Source organism: Globicephala melas, chromosome 13 (assembly GCF_963455315.2).
Source record: "Globicephala melas chromosome 13, mGloMel1.2, whole genome shotgun sequence".
NCBI classification, from domain to species: Eukaryota; Metazoa; Chordata; class Mammalia; order Artiodactyla; family Delphinidae; genus Globicephala; species Globicephala melas.
Genome location: NC_083326.1, coordinates 81,178,205 through 81,190,531, shown reverse-complemented (window position 1 = coordinate 81,190,531; position 12,327 = coordinate 81,178,205). Strand labels below are relative to the sequence as shown.

Here is a 12,327-nt window from a genome sequence, read left to right as displayed (position 1 = left end):
CAGCAGATTTCTGTCTTCTCCCATCTGTTGCCCCCTGTGGGGCATGAATCCTTGGTTCAGGGAGGAGAATGGGGGGATGTTTGCACTCCTTAAACTGCTCTTTTTTGCTTGGAATTTTCTTTCAATGTGGGTATAATTGACTTCACCCAGGTTTTCTGTGCCCTGTGGGATGCTTTTCCTCTGTGGTCTCAAAAGTCTTTGCTTCCAGCTTGCTCCCATCTTCACAATGATTACTCTCCTCAGCAGGGCAGAGATTTTTTAAAGCTAAAACTGTGATCTTAGTAGACAGACCAGACAGATATGAAAGGGAAATGAGTTTGGTTTTTTTAAATTATACTTAAAAAAATTTTTTTCTTTCCCTTTGGCCACGCCCCGAGGCTTGCGGGATCTTAGTTCCCCGACCAGGTATCGAACCCGGCCCCAGAATGGAAGCGTGGAGTCCTAACCACTGGACTGCCAGGGAATTCCCGGGAAATGAGTTTTTGAAGGCTCAGCTAGGTAGATATTAAGAGGGTGAATAGACTCATACCTATGTGGAAACGAGAGGAAATAGAGGTAAAATTACAGATTTGTGGGAAGATATTATTTTAAAAGTGGTGGGAGGACATTGGTAATCCCTCTGGGGGAAAAAGAAATTAAACTGGATCCCTAACTCACAACATATACAAGAGTAAATTCCAGAGGTCAAAAGCAAAAGCAGGGGCTTCCCTGGTGGCGCAGTGGTTAAGAACCTGCCTGCCAATGCAGGGGACATGGGTTCAAGCCCTGGTCCGGGAAGATCCCACATGCCGCGGGGCAACTAAGCCTGTGTGCCACAACTACTGAACCTGCACTCTAGAGCCCGTGAGCCACAACTACTGAAGCCCGCGTGCCTAGAGCCTGTGCTCCGCAACAAGAGAATCCACCGCAATGAGAGGCCCGCACACCACCACAACGAAGAGTAGCCAGCGCTCGCTGCAAGTAGAGAAAACCAGCACGCAGCAACGAAGACCCAACACAGCCAAAAAAAAAGAGAAAAGACTTGAATAGACATTTCTCCAAAGAAGGTAAACAAATGGCCAATAAGCATAGGAAAAGATGCAATCACTAATTGCCAGGGAAATGCAAATCAAAATCACAAAGAGATACCCCCTCACACACATTAAGATGGTTACTATTTAAAAAACACAAAACCCAGATAATAAAGAAATGTTATCAAGGCTGTAGGAAAAATGGAGCTCTTGTGCACTGTTGGTAGAGCTCTTTTGTGTAAAATGGTGCAGACTCTGTTCCTCAAAAATGAAACAGAATTACCATATGATAGAGTAATTCCACTTTTGGGTATATACCTGAAAGAATTGAAAGCTGGGACTCAAGCAGATTTTTTTTTTGGCTGCATTGGGTCTTCGTTGCTGCACCCTGGCTTTCCCTAGTTGCGGTGAGCGGGGGCTACTCTTCGTTGCAGTGGGCGGGCTTCTCATTGCGGTGGCTTCTCTTGCTGCGGAGCACAGGCTCTAGGTGCGTGGGCTTCAATAGTTGTGGCTCGTGGGCTCTAGAGCGCAGGCTCAGTAGTTGTGGCGCACGGGTTTAGCTGCTCCGAAGCATGTGGGATCTTCCCGGGCCAGGGCTTGAACCTGTGTCCCCTGTGTTGGCAGGCAGATTCTTTTTTTTTTTTTTGGCAGGCAGATTCTTAACCACTGCACCACCAGGGAAGTCCCTCAAGCAGATATTTGTATACCCATGTTCCTAACAGCATAATTCACAATAGTCAAAAGGTGGAAGCAACCCAAGTGTCCATTGATGGGTGACCTGATAAACAAAATGTGATATATACATATGATGGAATATTATTCTTTCTTAAGAAGGAAGGAAATCCTGATACATGTTACAACATGGATGAATTTTGAGGGCATTATGGTAAGTGAAATAAGCCAGACACAAAAAAGACAAACACTATATGTTTCTGCTTTTATGAGGTAGCTAGAGGAATCAAATTCATAGAGACAGAAAGTAGAATGGTGATTGCCAGGAGCTGGAGGGCAGAGAGAACAGGGAGTTATTGTTTAATGTGTACAGAGTTTCAGTTTTGCAAGATGAAAACAGTTCTGGAGATGGATGGTTGTGATGATTGCAGAACAATGTGAATGTACTTAATGCCACTGAACCATACATTTTAAAATGCTGTCTTATTTCTCCAAAGAAGATATACAGATTGCCAACAAACACATGAAAGAATGCTCAACGTCACTAATCATTAGAGAAATGCAAATCAAAACTACAATGAGGTATCACCTCACACCAGTCAGAATGGCCATCATCAAAAAATCTACAAACAATAACTGCTGGAGAGGGTGTGGAGAAAAGGGAATCCTCCTGCACTGTTGGTGGGAATGTAAATTGATACAGCCACTGTGAAGAACAGTATGGAAGTTCCTTAAAAAACTAAAAATAGAACCGCCATGTGACCCAGCAATCCCACTACTGGGCATATACCCTGAGAAAACCATAATTCAAAAAGAGTCATGTACCCCAATGTTCATTGCAGCTCTATTTACAATAGCCAGGACATGGAAGCAACCTAAGTGTCCATCGACAGATGAATGGATAAAGAAGATGTGGCACATATATACAATGGAATATTACTCAGCCATAAAAAGAAACGAAATTGAGTTATTTGTGGTGAGGTGGATGGACCTAGAGTCTTGTCATACAGAGTGAAGTAAGTCAGAAAGAGAAAAACAAATACCGTATGCTAACACATAATATGGAATCTAAAAAAAAAAAAAAAGTTTTTGAAGAACCTAGGGGCTGGACAGGAATAAAGATACAGACGTAGAGAATGGACTTGAGGACATGGGGAGTGGGGGAAGGGTAAGCTGGGACAAAGTGAGAGAATGGCATGGACATATATACACTACCAAATGTAAAATAGATAGCTAGTGGGAAGCAGCCTCATAGCACAGGGAGATCAGCTCAGCGTTGCTTTGTGACCACCTAGAGGGGAGGGATAGGGAGGGTGGGATAGGGAGGGTGGGAGGGAGACGCAAGAGGGAGGAGATATGGGGATATATGTATATGTATAGCTGATTCACTTTGTTATAAAGCAGAAACTAACACACCATTATAAAGCAATTATACTCCAATAAAGATGTTAAGAAAGAAATGCTGTCTTAAATTTCATGTCATGCACGTTTTACCATAGTTAACATTTTTTAAAAGGTTAGAGCTTCTGCATAACAAAAGTCACCATTAAAAAAATACTTAAAGAAAAACGATAAGCCACAGCCTGAGAGAAAGTATTTGTGATGCATAAAACCAAAAAAGGATTAGTATCCAGAGTACATCAAGAACTCCTTCACATTAGTAAAGAAAAAGAAATAACTCAATAGAAAAGTAGAAAAATATAAAAAATGCCCAACAGTATGTTAAATTAATTAAACAAGGAGGCCATTAGATTGAGGTGGTTCTAAGGCCTTAGCAGCCTGCATAAGCCAGCCGAAAAGTAAATGCCTCAAGGTTAAGAAATCGAAACCTAAAGACAACCAATCACAAACAGCCAAATAGTCTTTCCCAAATAAGGCAACGGCTTAAGTACAGCCAATCAAATAATTTCCTTGCTTTGCTTCTGCATCTTCTCAATAAAAGTCTTGCCCCTAGCTCCTGTCAGTGAAGCACACCCAACCACTTCTGGTTTGGCATTGCCCTATTCAAATTAATTTTTGCTCAAGTAAACTCTTAAATTTTTTTTCTTTTTAAAAATTGAAGTATAGTTAATTTACAATATTGTGTTAGTTTTATTAAAATTTTTGATTTGCCTCAGTTTATCTTTTAACAAGAGGCATTTCAGAAGAGAAAACCCAGTAGACATATGAAGAGAGACCCAATTTCATTAGTAATCAGGGAGATGACTGGAATGGGGAGGCTAAATTACAGTGGGCAGAGAAAGCCTCTCTGAATAGGTGTCATTTGAACTGAGATCTAAGTGAAAATTTGAGCAAAACAGCCATCCGTACAGAGTTCTGGAGGGGGACTTCCCTGGCTGTCCAGCGGTGAAGACTCTGAACTCACAATGCAGGGGACCCGGGTTTGATCCCTGGTTGGGGAACTAGATCCTACATGCCACAACTAAGAGCCTGCATGCCGCAACTAAAGAATCCCACATGCTGCAAGGAAGATCCTGCACATGGCAACGAAGATGCCGTGTGCCGCAACTAAGACCTGGTGCAGCCAAATAAATAAATAAATAAATAAAGTTCTGGAGGAAGGGCATTCCAGGCAGAGGGAAGAGCAAATGCAAATGTCCTGGGCTGGATTAAGTTTGGCGATGTCTCAGTCAGCCCAGGTTGCCATAACAAAATACCACAGACTTGATGGCTTAAAGAATAGAAATTATTTTCTCACAGTTCTGGAAGCTGGAAGTCTGAGAACAGGGTGCCAGCATACTTGGGTTCTGATGAGAGTTCTCTTCCTGGCTTGCAGATGGCCACCTTCTCATAGTGCCTTCACGTGGCTTCCTCTTCTTATAAGGCCACAGTCCTATTGGATTAGAGCCCCACCCTTATGACTTTAATTTCAGTTACTTCCCCAAAGCCTTATCACTAATTTCAGTCCCACTGGGGGTTAGGGCTTCAACATATGAATTTTGAGGGACACAGCATTCAGTCCATAATACCTCAGTGTGGGGCTTGCTTTAAAAAGTCAATTTGAGGGAATTCCCTGGTGGTCCAGTGGTTAGGACTGCATGCTTCCATTGCAGCGGGCACAGGTTTGATCCCTGGTTGGGGAACTAAGATCCCACAAGCCTCATGGCTAAGAAAAAAAAAAATGTCAATTTCAGGAGGCCAGGACTTCAGTACTGAATGTGGAAGTGAAAACCTACAGATCAACTGTAAGATAGAATGACTCCTCCCACAGTCCATTTTTGGAAGTATAAAGAAGTAAAGCTTATGCAGGCTGAGGGGAGGGGAATTTGGGGGGAAGTTATATTGGCTTTTAATTCCTTGCCAAAGGCACAAAAACTCTGTTCCCCTTCACAGGGGGTTTCCCTCCTCTGTCCTCTGAGTTTGACAACAGAATGAGATGCAGTTCCTAAGTTCCTTCTTTCTTTGCTACCCTCCATGGTAACACAGGGCTCTTAGTTAAAAGGTTTTACTGCTAATTACCAGGGAACAACAAAAGTATAACAAACAACAATGTCTAAACATGACTCATTCAAATAGAGAATAATCACATGTCAAAAATTTCTTCACCTTGTTAAAGAGGAAACAGTAAGATGGTGAAGCTGGTTCAGAGAGTATTTTGAGGAAGTAGATATTTGAGGAGGGGGTCTTAGATACTAAACTGGTTAATCTCTGCAGGGTAATAAAAAATGATAAGCTTTGGGATTCTTTTTTATACTGGAAAGGAATACTTTGGAACTCAAAACAGACAAAAATCTGAGGCTTTAATAAATAGTAAATAGCTAAGCAAACAAAAATACGTTCCTTGGCCTACATATATGGCCAGTGGGCCAAATCTGGCTCTGCTGCTTGCATTTATAATAAGGTTTTATTGGACCACAGACACATCCATTTGTTTACATATTGTGTAAGGCTACTTTTGCTCTAAACAACAGAGTATTATGATGACAGAGTTGAGTAGTTGACAGACAGCAGATAGCCCAAAAGCGTAAAATATATACTATCTTGGACCTTTACAGAAAAAGTTTGCCAACCCCTGCTAGAGAATTAATCCTTGGGTGGGCTTGTTAATCAACGTCCTAGATGACATGGCAAGAGCTACACTGCCCTCTCTTGGTCTTATTTGCAAAATTTGGCCAATTTTTCTTAAAAAGGAGACGTTTGGCTTAAAAGTTGAGGGACATTTGGAGAGTTGTCATCTCTGGCCTATAATTCATAAATCCTCCTGTCCACCCACTTCAACACCCCAGCACCCGCTTTGTGCATTGGTGACTGTCTCAATGCACCTCCTTTTAAGGGCAAGGAGGCCTGAAAAATAATTGGTGGTAAGTAATGTCCTTTACAACGTCATTTTGCTCAACAGGGCATTCTGTCTTGGAATTAGGACTACAGTTAGGGCTTGTGCCTCATAGTAATAGTACATTCACATGGAAGGGTTTCTTGGGATGTTCTCTGAGCTTCTTTGAATTAAGTTCTACAGCTGTTGCAAACTGCAAGTTTTGAGAAGGCAGCAATAGTGTGTGCTTGACCACTGCTGCTTCCCTGGTTCCTGGCACATAGTAGGTGCTCAGTAAAATATTTGTTGATTGAATGATAGAGCCAATGAAAGACTAAAGACAGAGGGTTTGTTTTCTCCTCACGGTCAGCCCCGTGTGAGGAACAAAGTTTTGGTGACAAAGGCTGCCACCTGCAGGAAGAAAGGTGAAACTGCAAGATTCAGAACTGCTAGGCCCCGAGGAAAATACAGTCAACTGCAAGGCAAGATTACCAGAGAATCAGTTTTTTCTCCTTTAGCTTAAGACAGAATTAATCAACATCATTTTGTCCTTTACAATTAAGGAAACCTGCACCCTTTCTTTAATAACATTTAAAGCCTTTGGAGTGCTTAATAAGTGCCCAGCACCATCCCACGCACACACAATTTTGCGGTAGGTACCACTAGTCATCTCCATTTTATAAATGAGGAATCTGAGCAGAGAAAGCATGACCAAGTTACACAGCTAGAAGGTGGCAAAACTAGGAGTATGAACCCAAACATCGTGGCTTCAGAATGTGTGCGTTTAATCATTTCACTATAGTACCTCACTATGCCTGATATGGAAAATGTTTATAGGAAACATAGAAACATGGCGAATGGAACCCATGCAGATATCTCTGCTCTCTCCTGAACACTACTAAAACTCACAGAGAACAGGAGAGAAGATGACTGTTCATGAGAGATGTCAAATCCTTTTCAGAAGGCAGGAAGTAGATGGATGATTTAACTGAGTGGAGAAACCGTAGGAAGGGGAGGCCAGTGAGGAGTAAGCCTGAGCCCTTGGCAGTGAAAGCGTGGTGTTCTAACCACTGGACAGCCAGGGAATTCCCCTGAAAACAGATCATTAACTGTACATCTATACTAGGAGCTGTTAACCCCAGATTCCCTCCTGTGACTCCTTACCCCAATCCCTGCAAAGATTATTCTTTGGAGAACTTGAAACGTGACAGCTCTAGGTTCAGAGATCACAGTCAGAGAAAAGGATGGAGCTGAGGCAACATGCTAAAAACAGAGGGGTTAAATGAAAGTGTGTAGCTAAAAAAAAATCGGAACTTTTTTTTAATAATCATGTGTTTGGTGGTAGTATTGGTATTGCTATTCTGAGACTTAGCACTATGCTAAGTGTATTTTGGGACAAATAATAAATTATGTTGGAGTTTTTGAGAACCAAGCTTTATGGTGTGGAAGAAAGGAAATATGTATGGTCAACATGGTTAAGTAAAACCCCTCTAGTCTTAATTTTAATTGGAAACATCAGTATGATGGACTTTGTCAGAGAGGTTAAATAACTTGCTCAAGGTCACCCAGCTGATAAGGGATGGAACAAGAGTAACAGCCTGGTCTTGCTCCAAAATTTGTGAGGGCCTCCTGGAGGAGGTGAAATTTGAAGGATAAGTAGGATCAATAATAGACTTCTCTCGATCTATGGAAGATGTGTTTACCATGACCCAGGAATCCTGGGCTGACCTGGAAAGAGTTTGTTTCTGAAATGTCAAAACCCAAGGCCAGCCTCCAAGTCATAGTGACCAGATGACCAACAGAAGTTACCTGGGTCTCCCCCTGTGCCATCTCTTTAAAAAATTTCAAGAACAGTGAGATGTATTTTCACTAAGTCCTCAAAGTAAACACTTCTTACAGTACAGCCATAGAAGACTACACAATTTGTTTGAGTCTAATTTTTTTTAGACTTGAAAAATGTTCACAAGATTTAAAATTTGCTTTCATGTCTAGTTTGAGCAGTAGATGTTGGGCAAGGCTGGCAGGAGGAAAGGATTTGTGCCCTAGTTTCCAAATGCTTCCCCTAATGGAACATAAGGATGATGTGATTATGAGAGGGAACATATGTTTTTTCATTTGTTTTATTGTTGTGGTTATTTAATTTAAAAATTAGTTATTGGGAGTTCCCTGGTGGTCCCGTGGTTAGGACTCGGCGCTTTCACTGCTGTGGCCTTGGGTTCAATCCCTTGTCGGGGACCTAAGATCCTGCAAGCGAGGAGGCATGGCCAAAACAAAAAATTAGTTATTAAGTGAAAAGCAACACGTGCAAAATAGATCGAAGATCGATTCTCCTTCCTTCCTCCTCCCCAGAAACTGTTACAACTACCAGCTTCTTATGTCTTGCAGAGAACATTTTAAGAGGAAACTTTTAGGCTGATTCATCTCAGAAGGTGACAGAAGTTAAAATATGACTGATCTTTTATTCCCACTATAGTAAGCAGTTGCCCTCTGAGGGAGAAACTACAGCTAGATTTAGATTGGACGGACTTTCATTATTCGTCTTAAGGAATACACAAATGATCCCTATCAAAAAGAGGTACCAATTTAAGTCTTTGTCCAAACAGACCTAGTTAAACTTCATCTTTTCTTATCAGGCCATCTTTTTTTCCCCCCCTAATAAGTGGACAATAATGTAGAGGTGGGGATTCTGGGGTTTGGATTTAGGGTTAATTCCATCCAGATTTTTCATAACTATGACTATAATAATTCTGATGTTTCCAGGACATTCTAATTTTTAAATTGTCTTCTTAACTACCTGCATGCTTGTCAGACCATGGATTCTGATTTGGGGCATGGAGAACATGCTTTAACAGTGTGAGGTTGGGGCTTTTGACATAGGCTTATGCAGTCTTGTATTTGCTTTTCTTTGGTCTCCACATTCTTTCCAACAAATTTGGGTTAACAAAAGGTAAAGTCTTTAAACAAGCTGTAGCAGAAATGCCTGACCCCATGACCAGGTAAAATGAAGCAGGTTCAGGCCTCAAGAAGAACTCACTCACAGGCTGCCAGTAAGGGGTGGATGAAAACGGGGCTACCTGCAGATCCTGAGAACAAAACGATGAAAACATGTTTACAACATGGAAACAGAAATTGAAGTGGGGCAGGAGTGAGCAGTGCCCTTCAGTGGTACCAAGAGGTCAGCTCACTTCCATTTTTTTTTTTTTGCGGTACGCAGGCTTCTCACTGTTGTGGCCTCTCCCGTTGAGGAGCACAGGCTCCGGATGCGCAGGCTCAGTGGCCATGGCTCACGGGCCCAGCCGCTCCGCGGCATGTGGGATCCTCCCGGACCGGGGCACGAACCCGTGTCCCCTGCATTGGCAGGCGGACTCTCAACCACTGCGCCACCAGGGAAGCCCACTTTCATTTTTTGAGGCTCTTTGTTTACAGAAAAATGAAGAGTTAAGTTCTTCATTTAATATTTAACAAATTCATTTTAACCCCAAGGTTAAAATGCCATGTAAATGTGCCATTACAAGATGATTGGATTTATTAAAAGCCAACTAATAAAACTGCAGTGAGATACCACCACACAATTATTAGAATAGCTAAAAATGAAATTGCAAACAAAACTGACCATACCAAGTTTTCACGAGCACGAGAAGCAACTGGAGTCTCATACACTGTTGGTGGGCATGCAGAAGGTACGTCGCTTTGGGAAAAGGTTGGGAATTTTCTTATAAAATTAAACAGCCACTCACTATACAACCCAGAAATCTCATTCCTAGGTATGCACCCAAGAGAAATGAAAATCACACAAAATCTGTATGTGAATGTTTGTAGTGGCTTTATTTGTAATTGCCAAAAACTGGAAAAACTTAAATTCCTTCAACTTGTGAATGAATGAAGAAATGGTGGTATATCCATTATGGAATACTTGTCAGCAATAGAAAGGAGTGGATTGAAAGAAACTCTTGCATATATGGCCAAATTATTTTTTAACAGTGGTGCTAGGACTATATAAGGGGGAAAGGACCGTCTCTTCAACAAATGGTGTTGGGAAAACTGGATATCCACATGCAAAATAATGAAATTAGACCCTTACCTTATGCCAAATACAAATATTAACTCAAAATAGATTGAAACTATTAAATTCCTAGCAGAAAACATAGGAGAAAAGTTTCAGGACATTGGATTTGGCAATGATTTCTTGGATATAACACCAAAAGCACAGGCAACAGTGGGACTACATCAAACTTAAAAACTTCTGTGTGTCAAAAGAAACAATCACCAGAGTGAAAAGGCAACCTATGGAATGGGAGAAAAATAATTGCAAATCACATATTTGATGAGGGGTTAATATCTAGAATATATAAGGAACTTCTACATCTCAAAAACAGTAACAAAAACCCAATTAAAAATTGGGCAAAAAACCTGACTAGACATTTCTCCAATGAAGATATACAAATCGCCAATAGGCACAGGAAAAGATACTTGATATCACTAATTATTAGAGAAATGCAAATCAAAACCACAATGAAACATCACCCCACACTCCTCTGAATGTATGTTCTAGAGATCTGTTGCACAACAATGTGAAAACACTTAACACTGCTGACCTGTATACTTAAAAATGATTACGATGGTGTTTAATGGTATGTGGGTTTTTTTACAATAATAATAATAATAAAAGTAATAAAAGAAACACCCCTTTCCTCAGCTGCCGCTAAGGTGCTCGGTCCTTCCAAGGAAGCTAAGGCTGCCTTGGGGTGAGGCCCTCACTTCATCTGGTGACGAGCCCCTGCCTAGCACTGGCCCGTACCATGGCCTCCGTCTCAGGGCTCACCTGCATCTACTCGGCCTCATCCTGCACGACAATAAGGTGATGGTCACCCAGGATAAGATCAATGCCCTCATTAAAGCACTGGTGTAAATGTTGAACCTTTCTGGCCAGGCTTGTTTGCAAAGGCTTTGGCCAATGTCAACATTGGGAGCCTCATCTGCAGCGTGGGGGCTGGTGGACCTGCCCCAGCAGCTGGTGCTGCCCCAGCATGAGATCCTGCCCCCTCCACCACTGCTGCCGCAGCTGAGAAGAAAGTAGAAGCAAAGAAAGAAGAATCTGAAGAGTCCGATGATGACATGGGCTTTGGTCTTTTTGACTAAACATCTTTAGTAACACGGTCAATAAAAAGCTGAGCTCTTAAAAATAAATAATAATAATAAAAGAAACAGACTGTTGATACATGCAATGTGGATAAATCTCAAAGGCATTAGGTTAAGTGAAAGAAGCCAGGCTCAAAAGGCTACATACTGTATGATTCCATCCATGTGACATTCTGGAAAAGGGAAAATCACAGGGACAGAAAATAAGCAGGTCAATGTCTTACAGGGCTGGGACAGTAGGAGGGGCTGACTATAAAGGAGCATGAGGGGAATTTTCTGCGTGGTAAAATTGTTCTGTATCTTGATTATGGTTGTGGTTATATGACTGTATGTGTTAGTTAAAATCATAAAACTGTATACCAAAAAAACTGTACATTGGTGCATGAGAAAACCTGTATATAAAAAACTGTATGCAAAAATTTATACTGTATATAAATTATCCCTCAATAAAACCGACTAAAAAGAAATGTGGAGTAAATGTGGAAAAATGTGAAATCTGAATGATCTCGGTGCAGTGTACAGTGGTCTTTTTTGTACCTTTTATTGTGATTGAAATGTTTCAATCTGAAAAATTTTTTTTTTTTTTGCGGTACGCGGGCCTCTCACCGCTGTGGCCTTTCCCGTTGCGGAGCACAGACTCCGGACACGCAGGCTCAGCGGCCATAGCTCGCGGGCCCAGCTGCTCCGCGGCATGTGGGATCCTCCTGCACCGGGGCACGAACCCGTGTACCCTGATCGGCATGCGGACTCTCAACCACTGTGCCACCAGGGAAGCCCTTTAAAGTTGTTCTTAAGAAGCCAATTAGTTGGGACTTCCCTGGTGGCACAGTGGTTAAGAATCCCCCTGCCGATGCAGGGGACATGGGTTTGAGCCCTGGTCCGCGAGGATCCCAGATGCCGCGGAGCAACCAAGCCCGTGCGCCACAACTACTGAGCCTGTGCTCTAGAGCCTGCGAGCCACAACTACAGAGCCTGCGTGCCACAACTACTGAAGCCCGCGTGCTTAGAGCCAGTGCTCCGCAACAAGGGAAGCCACCGCAATGAGAAGCCGGCGCACCACCGCAATGAAGAGTAGCCCCCGCTCACCACAACTAGAGAAAGCCCGCATGCAGCAACGAAGACCCTAACGCAGCCAAAAATAAAAGTAAATAAATACATTAATTAATTAATTTTTAAAAAGCTGATTAGTTTAATTCAAACTTCAGTATGGTCCAATAATAGGATGCAAGTTTAAAGTTGTCTGGTAAACAAAGA

At 42.0% G+C, this 12,327-nt stretch overlaps 1 pseudogene; it reads left to right on the top strand.

The window, feature by feature from the left end:
* The first annotated feature begins 10,733 nt into the window (after positions 1–10,733).
* On the top strand, positions 10,734–11,073 carry LOC115855521 (large ribosomal subunit protein P1 pseudogene; annotated as a pseudogene).
* Positions 11,074–12,327: the final 1,254 nt, after the last annotated feature.